The 9612-nt window shown below is 39.5% G+C and overlaps 1 non-coding gene across 1 annotated transcript; it reads right to left on the bottom strand.

The window, feature by feature from the left end:
* Nucleotides 1-289: 289 nt before the first annotated feature.
* On the bottom strand, nt 290-396 carry LOC128573164 (U6 spliceosomal RNA). The gene has a single exon (XR_008376333.1). It is a non-coding gene; the product is annotated as a U6 spliceosomal RNA (small nuclear RNA).
* Between the last annotated feature and the right edge of the window lie 9216 nt (nt 397-9612).

Genomic DNA, 9612 nt, shown 5'->3' with positions numbered 1-9612 from the left:
GATACAGTATCCAGGGTTGAAAGTTATTTTGGTTTAGGAATTTAAAAGTCAATGACCATCCTCTTCTGGCTTTAAAAGTTTCAGCAGAGAGATCTGCTAAAATCTGCATTCTAATATTCTTCCCTTTGTAGGTAATGGATTCCTTACATCTGGCTACTTTCAGAGTTTTCTCCTTCATATTAACACTAGTGAAGTTAATTATGATATGCCTGGGGGATGTCTCATTCAGATTGAGTCATGCTGGGGTTCTGAAACTGTCTGCTATCTGAATTTCGGAATCCCTTGGCATAAAAACATGGAACGCTGCATGAATTTGCATGTCATCCTTGCACATGGGCCATGCTAATCTTCTCTGTATCTTTCCAATTTTAGTATATGTGTTGCCAAAGCGAGCACTAGTTTCCCATTTTATTACAGATAAATCATAGTATGATTCATTTACTTGCTAAAGTAAACTTTGCTCTCAGTTTACTTGGCCTGATTATTTGTAAAGTGCAATAAGAACAATTAATAGCTGTCTAGTTCTGTCTTTTAAATTGGCTTTGCTAGAACTTTTTCATAAAGAATTTCAGTTAAACTTGACAACCTCCTGAGTCAAACCAAGGATTCATCTGTGCCATTAGAAATCTGTCTGCATTGGGTAAATTCCTCATTTCTTGAGGTCCCAAAATGACTTGTGGTTTCTGGACCAGTTAGAAAGTGACACTTTTTACTCACCACAGATCAGGAAATGTTATTGATGGAAGTATCTGGCCAGTTTTCCTTCAGGCAGAATGGGAAATGAAGACCCCATTTTTGGCAGGGGAGGGCACCCCCAGAAAAAGGAAAAATTAAAAAGTAAGCTGAAGGAGTCAGAACAGAAAAAAAAAGTCAGCTAATTTATCATTAAGCTAGCCATTGCTAAATTTCTTATCTAAACAAGTTTCCAGCCTTTCTTGAAACTCTGGCCTATTGGGAATATAGCTTACATAAATACCTCTGTGAGTCTGTGAACACTCTGAGGAAGATAATGGCCATAAACGAGATTATGGCAAGACCTAGAAAAAATACACCTTCTAGGTCATTTCCTGCCCATTAAATAGACAAAGCAGATACCCATTGTGGAGGTTTACATTTAGTGGAGTAGAGACCAAGGGAACAGCTGGAGCCTTGAGATATCAGCAAGAGGGCTTATATCCCTTATCGCAGAGGAAAGTCCTCTGTGGTGGTGATGAGAGGAAAATGCCTCTCTCCCACCTATTCCTCAGAGGAGATTAATGCCAGCAGTGTTTTACTCCAGTGAACTAGTGGAGTTTAACACCTCCCTAGGAATCTGTGTGTGTGACTCCAGACAGAATGCTTCCCCTACACAAGGCTCAAGTTTCAGATTCCTCAAAACTTCTCAAATCCTTAAAGTTAATAATAATAATAGGAGCTGATATGATCACTCAGAGAAACTGCTGGTGTCTTTCTTCCCTCTCTCAGCTTACCACCTGGGCAGATAGATTTCAATGAAAGCTGAGTGGAACAAAGACTAGGGGCCACTCACCAGAACCCACAAAAGGGTGGTGGTCCCTTGAGCTCCCATCTTTGAAAGTTCTATTCTGTGTCTTGTGTCTCTTTCTTTTTTTTTTTCTTTTTCTTTTTCATTAAACTCATCTTCATTCCTAACTTCATATTTCTTCAACCAGTCGCACAATTTCCACAGGTCTTAGTGGACCCTGCCCCCAGGACAGGACCCCGACATTTTGCAAATGGTGTTTCTATTGGCCTTATAAGGTCAACCTTAATTCATTAACACATTTTGGACACCTCTAAAAATATGTCATTCCAGTCAAAGCCTTGGAAAAATAACCAGTGTCTTTCATTATGTCCTATAGAAGAAAACATTATTGAACTTATGCAAATAACTATATTGTCATAAATCAAGGATATTTACAAATGGTTTTCAAATTCTTGAGAAATCAAGTTGAGAGAAAAATAAGTGTTTCACGTTTTCCTATAGATTTCTATTAGCTATAAATAGATCAAAAGACAGAAAAGGGTCTTCTAGACTTCTATAAAATAGAACACAGAAGGAATAAGGATTGTTTCAAAGAAAAAGTCATAAACTTTAGTCCAGTGGCATGTAATCTCTGTACTGTTTGTGGTTGAGTTAGTAATATTTAAGGACATATCAGCTTTCTAATTAATGTAAAACAGTTTAAATAAAACAAGATCACAGTTTATAATAAAGTTAATCATTCACTTAGGCAAGCTGACAATTAGAAGACCTTAAAAGGCAAAAATCATATTCCTTGACAAAGAAAAGACTTGGTTTCCCAAAGAATCATGGACAGCTAACATATTACATCTTACAAATGACTCAGACATTTTATGATTATCTATTCAACATGACAGGATCTTAAGGTTTTTAAGTTACTGAAATGAGTTTTAAAATCACAACATAGGCACCATTCCTGATACTTTTCCTGGTCCTCCTGAGTCTCACATGGCATGTGGCATGAAAGATGGCTGCAAAGGACAGGACCTACCTGTATCCTTAATTTATTTACCAAGTGTGTAGTTCAAGACAGAAAGGAGGAAGACTAGAGGGTTCAATTTCTCCAGCATGGCCAAGGAACAAAGCTGGAGCAGGAAAGAATGACTGTGTGGGCTAGATTTGCCTTATAACTGTTGACCTAGGTACTAAGAATGTGTACCCAGGCCTTCATGGCCACCTATCCAGACCCCAGAATCTAGAGACTTGACAACTAAGGACATAACCTCACAGTCAAATCCAGTAAAGTTTAGAAATACTACAGAAGTAGCAATTTTATGACACTAAAACTTCTGAACTTAAGTAACACATTTAAAACTGGTTTCATTTATCAAAGATTTTCAAATTGATGTAAACAAAAATGCGTCCAAGTTTTTTACTGTTTTCTTGATAAAACACTTGATTTAATCATGTACTTTTTAAGCCAATTAATTAGAAAATTTTAGCATTTTTTTAATTGTTGGGGATTCATTGAAGGTACAAAGAACCAGGTTACACTGATTGCATTTGTTAGGTAAAGTCCCTCTTATAATTGTGTCCCATCCACAAGAGGTGTGTCACACCCCATGACTCCCATCCCCTTCCTCCTTCCCTTTCCCTGCACCCTCCTTCCCACACCCACTGTGTATTAGGTCATCAATTGTCCTCATATCAGAATTAGATACATTGAATTCTTGCTTCTCCATTCTTGTGATGCTTTACTAAGAATATTGTGTTCCACTTCCATCTAGTTTAATACAAAAGATGTAAAGTCTCCACATTTTTTAATGACTGGATAGTATTCCATGGTATACATATACCCCCGTTTATTAATCCATTCCTGGATTGGTGGGCATTTGATCCATTTCCACATTTTGGTTATGGTAAATTGAGCTGCAATAAACAGTCTAGTGCAAATGTCCTTATGATAAAAGTATTTTTTTTTTCTTCTGGATAGATGCTCAGTAATGGGACTGCAGGATAAAATGGAAGGTCTAATTTGAGTTTTTTGAGGATTCTCCATACTTACTTCAAAAAAAAAAAAAACAGTTTTTAGTTTGCAGTCCTACCAGCAATGTAAAAGTGTTCCTTTCTTTCCACATCCATGCCAGCATCTCCAGTATTGAGATTTTGTGATGTGGGACATTCTCATGGGGGTTAGGCGATATCTCGGGGTGGTTAGTGGTATCCCTAGATATAGATACTAGAGGCTAGTCCAGAGGCAAAGGGAGTTTATAAAAGAAAAGAACACAAGTGGGGTATGGACCAGAGTCAGCCACCTCCCCTGCAGTTCCAGGCATTTCTATCAAGTGCATCAGTAGCAAAAATGTGTATCAGAGGCAGAGGGCCAGGGTGGTCACTCACCTAGAAGATGAATTTGAAAAGTAATGCAATCTTGACAGAGAGAGAGGTGGCACAAGGGAATAAGAAAACTTAAATATAGAGAACCTCAGACTACTTGTCTCTGGATTATGAAATTATCAAGATCTCAGAGAATGTTTAATTAAAAGTGCCATTTTCAGGCCATGGGAGGAGACTGCCCAGTGGTAAGTCTCAAAGAAAAATGAAATGGCAATTGCCCGTGGCATGTGGGGAAAGAGAAGGGATGAATTAGGCAGAGTCTGTCCATAAGGGAGAAAACTGTCCCCATGTCTCCCATCTCACAAACAGAAAGAGACCATATATGTCACTTAAGGCATCCACAGGGATAATGTAAGACCAGTGTCCCAGATACTGGGGTGTAGTCTTGATAAAGCTAGGGTTTGCGGCAGAGAAGACAGATAGATAGACAAATGAATGAGATTTCCTTAAAAAAAAAAAACCCTTCTGCAGCTCATGGAGTCCTAGTGAATTAGTGTTGGTATTGGTTGTTAACGAGTGGTGTCAAGGGTCTGGGTGGTACAAGAATTGGTCTCACTGTCTCCTTCTAAGTTTCAGCACCGTGTCTTACATGTCAAAAGGCAAAAAGGTGCCACAAAGAACCAGGCCAAGTAGACTTCAAAGCAGGGATTTATTAAGAGAAACTGCAAGCAGATGGGCTGGTGGAAAATGTGGATAGTACCAAGGTAGGATGAGGGGCCCGTTCTAGAGCAGTTCAGGTTGTGGTGCACATGCAGCTCAGGAAGTGGTTGGCTCGCTGTGACAGAGACCAAAGTTCACCCTCTGGAGGCCCTGTGGGTGGGGGAGGATTATCTGCTGAGATGCTTCTGCAACCTGGAAGGAGATTTAACAGAAACAGAAGAAATTAGAGTCCTGTTCTATAATTAATGAATGTTTATACATCTAGAGGTAGAGACCTAACAAGTGTTTCTTACCCCCCAGAGGTAGGAAAAGACTAACACACAGGGTGACATGAGACTGGATAACTCAATAAGAGATCAGCAAATGAATGGACACTTAACTCTGTGTACAGTTAGTTATTGATCTCTTTGTATGATATAAGAATTGCTCTAGATTCTGGGAAAAGTATAGCAAATAAAAGTAGTCCCTGTCCCCAAAGATGTTGTATTCTATTAGAAGGGAAACAACAGCAAAAATGTCAACAAATAAACTTACATACAGATAAATGAATAGTGAAATAATATGGTAGAGAAATAATGTGCATGTATTTTATATAAATAGACAAAATGCAAAGATTCTGAATGTGGCATGTATTATTTTTAAACAAAATCTCATAATTCTGCTCTCTGAGCAGTATCACTAAAGTCACAGATTCCTCCCAACTTTTATTACACTGTAGGAGAGTTGAGCTCCTATTATCTCCCACTTCCACAAAATTAAGGAGAATAAACACTGCCACATGCTAAAGGAACTCATTCTATATATGATTTGCCTGTTGGATCAGGAATTTATATCTATCCACTGCAAAATGCCCCAGGTTATTTTGACATTAACAATCTCCCCAGAACCTTTTTTAGAGCCCCCATGACTTCCTTGTTTCTTACGCTATAGATAAGAGGGTTCAACAGGGGAGTAATTACAGTCTCAAATACAGAGAGATGTTTGTCTAGCTCTGAGGAAAGAGAGGAACCTGGAGTCAAATAGATGACCATGGCTGGGCCAAAATAGAGACTCACAACACTCAGGTGGGAGGAACAGGTGGCCAAGGCTTTATTTCTCCCCTTGAGGGAGTTCATGTGGAAAATGACCAGAAAGATGAGGGAATAGGAAGCCAAGATGAGACCAAATGGGATGAGAGTCAGTATTGTGCCTGTAACCAATACCACGTTTTCATAAACAGATATGTCCTCACAGGAGAGCTTCAAGAAAGCCATTGCTTCACAGAAGAAATGATGAATCTCCCTGGAGCCACAAGTGTGGAAATGCATTATGTAGATAGTATGAGATAAGGAGATAAGAGAGCTCCCCACCCAGGATAAGGTGACCATTAGCAAGCAGACCTTGGTGCTCATGAGCACTGTGTATCTCAGTGGGTAGCAGATAGCCACGTAACGGTCAAAGGCCATGAAAGTCAGAAGGATGCACTCTGCTATTCCTACTGTCAAATAGAAGAACATCTGGGTCCCACAACCCAAGTTTGAGATATCTCTGTTCCCTGAGAAGAAGTCGGTGGCCATCTTGGTGACAGTACAAGAAGCTAAGGTCAAGTCCATGACAGAAAGTTGGCTGAGCAGGACATACATGGGCGTGTGGAGGCAGGAATCCAGCCAGACGAGGAGGATCAAGGTGGTATTTATAGCAACAGCAATGATGTAAATCAAAAGGATGATGGTGATAAGAAATTCAGCATACTTAGGGTTAGAGAAGAGGCCCAAGAGAACAAAACCAATGGCTGCTGTCTCATTCCTCTTCCCCATCTCTAGGTTTCATTTATCTGATCTGAAGAGAATATGAAAATAAATCAATTTTGAAGGCTCTACAAACACCCTTCCTCTTATTTCCCCCTATTCTCTAATTGATTGTTATGCATCTTTAAACAAAATCTAAGAAATGTTTTGTGTTCATTAATTTATTCATATGTTCAATTACTACTCACTGACAACTATATGCTTCAAACTTCGTAGACCTGCATTACCAATGCAGATATAGAGATAGGGGAGTGTTTTGGATCATGGTTCATATATATAGATCCTATGTATCATCTTAAGCCAGATATTTGTTGAGATTGTATGAACAGCAAAACTTCAGGACACGTCACTAATCCTATGTTGGTTGCCAGACACGCAGATGTAGTAAAGCCCAAGTTATGAGACTAGTAGCCACATCAGATTTCACAAAAGAGTGTATTGTAGCTAACCATTTGTGGTTTGGAAAGATGATTCTGTAAGCAATAGATGTCAGATGTAATTTTGCCTTAACTCACAGAAACCCAAGAGACATGGCAAAAAAAAAAAATCTCAAATTTATAGATTCTACCTGGTTTCTTGTACCCTCAATAAATCCCCAAAAATAAATTTTAAAAAATTTATAGATTCTTCAGAAAAAAAGATAGATCTCTTAAATGAAATGTATTGGACTGACTAAATTTTAGTTATATCTGATTAGACTTTGTTGGTGTTCATATTTTTAATTTTTATGTATTTATTTTTAAACAGATAAATAAAATTTTGCATATTTATTATGCCCAAAATGATGTTTTGAAGTGTATATACATTGTGGTATGGATAAATCCTTTTGCATATGAAGCATCCTCCCTCCCTCAGTACTGGCATATCTCCTGATGGTATGTTTTCCTGTGTCCCTGTTCTTTTTGGATTCTCTGAAGCCTGGCTTACTCCCTGATCCTGATAAATCCTGACCAATGTATCACTTGACAATCACCTTGCAGTGATTACACAATCCAAATGCCACTCGGAAAAGATAAATCAAGAAGAAATAGTAGGCTTGTATTCCTATGCTGCTTTATAATTTGGATCTGTAGACTAGAGATCTCAAGCTGTTCTCATTCCTCTAGCATAAAATCTTTTTAGGTATAATATTTACTGAGTGCCTTCTCATTGATTATGTCCTAGGATAGAGTCAGCAGAAGAGACCGTATCAGGAAAATAAATTATTATAGTCGCAGTGAACACTGTGGAGGAAAGAACTGGGATTCACCACTAAAGTACTGCACCTGTTCCAGACAAGGTGACCAGAGAGGATTTCTCTTACACAGCATCCAAAATGGGGCCAAAAACAGAAAAAGGTACTGGTTTATACAGCTATGTGGGGTGAGGGAGGAGCAAGCTCCATGGCCCTGTGGCTGGTGCCAAGTGAGTACAGGAACATGCCTCCCTTGAGTTTTTTGTTCACTATCCAAAAACATCTTGATAAAGTTAGCAGGCTTTTTGAAGTTTCCTCTTCTAGAATGTATAAATAGCAAAGTCTATACTTACAGGAAGTATAAATGGCAAAAACAATTAACAAACTAGACTTGTCACGTGATGGCATGGTTCTGAATGTTTGACACTTAAGTAATCATCTGTTTGTCACAAATGATTTCATCTGGTAACACAAATTGTATACAGACAGTGCAAATCACTGACCCAGCAGTTCAGAGCTCCTAACTCCAGAGGCAGGACCTGAACACCTGTGGTCTCCACAGCCCATGCTCTTAATCACTCTCCAAATGCCTACCTTGGAGGTGTATTTCAGAGACTGAATTAGTAAATACATACAAAGCACTTATCCCAGTGCCTGACAATTAGTAAGCATTTGATAAATAAACACAATTATCATAATCAATTCTTTGTCAGTGTATAAAAAGTACATCAAGATACTTCCTTTTTACTTGTGTAAGGTACTCAAAATTATTTATTATACCTCATGACACTGGCCCACTTAGGTTCCAAGCCTCTTTCTCCAGACTTCTTTTACCATCAAGACTCAAGAAAAGACTATGGATCTCTATCTCAATGAATCTTTAAAACCCTAAGGAATTAGCTATTTCAGAGTTTTTTAAACTTTTTTCTGAACATCTGAGATTTCAAAAAGAAGAAAAGGAAAAGAAAGGCATGGAAGTACTGTCTTGCCATCTTCATTCCACCTCTCTTTGCTAGACAACTACTGTCCTGAAAGTAAATCCAAGGCATCGGATAGTCACAGCTGTTCAGCCTTAACCTGGAGCTCGGCCCACGTGGTGTTTGAGAAACACAGGATGCAGTGTGTCAGGGCACAGCTGCCCACTCAGTGCAATGGGGCAAGAGCAGAATGTGGCCACAGCACTGAAGGCTCTGAAACGTTTTAGAGAGCAAAGTAGCACAGAAAGCTTTTAATTTTTTTTTCTTCTTTATTAAGACAGAGTCTCATTTTGTCACACTCAGTAGAGTACCATGGGGTCATAGCTCACAGCAACCTCAAACTCCTGGGTTCAAGGGATTCTCTTGCCTCAAACTCCCTAGTTGCTGGGACTATAGGTGCCCATCATAGCACCCAGCTATTATTTTTTATTTACCAGGACTAGGCTGGGTGGGAACCCACCAGCCCTGGAGCATGTAGCCAGCACCCTAACCACTGAACTACATGCAGCCAGCCAGAAAACTTTTCAAATAACATACAGATGTGCTCAGAGCTCAACCTCAGCAAAATGAAGGAGCTGGAAGCACCTCCAGGGGTGTTCACTCTGTCCTGAACAGCTGCTACCTCATTTAACTTATCCACTAACCCTTAATCAGGTACAGATCTGGTGAACATGAAATGAGAGTGCTGGCACAGGATCCAGACCATCATTCCTCTAGGAACCAAGAGTGCAGCTGCTCACTCAGCCCTTCTGGAGTTGCCCTTTGTAAACGCAGAGGGACTCACCTTTTCCTGTACTTGTTGCTGCTTCCCTTTGGACAGCAAGCCAATGTGGAAAGGCAACCCAAAATGCTGGCCAGGGGATGCTAAAAGTGAACACATTTCAGATTCAACTATTCTGTGGTTCAAATTCCAAAAAGAATAGGGATTAAATACAGGGCAGTGCCAACATTAGAAATGCTGGATCTCCCGGGATTGTCTTGGCTCAAAACAGTCCCTAGACATCAATTAACCTGAGTGTACAGACCATGCTGAACTTTATCAGACAAAATAATAACAAATACCTAGACCCTTATGAACATCTATCTGTGTTCTGGACAGAAGCCTGAGTAGCCAGGGGTGGTCCCAGGGCACAGACCCCACCAAGAAGTTCATCA

This window comes from Nycticebus coucang, chromosome 20, assembly GCF_027406575.1.
Source record: "Nycticebus coucang isolate mNycCou1 chromosome 20, mNycCou1.pri, whole genome shotgun sequence".
Classification (NCBI taxonomy): Eukaryota; Metazoa; Chordata; class Mammalia; order Primates; family Lorisidae; genus Nycticebus; species Nycticebus coucang.
The sequence above is the reverse complement of the archived record's forward strand: the minus strand, read 5'-3'. Positions and strand labels throughout refer to the sequence as shown.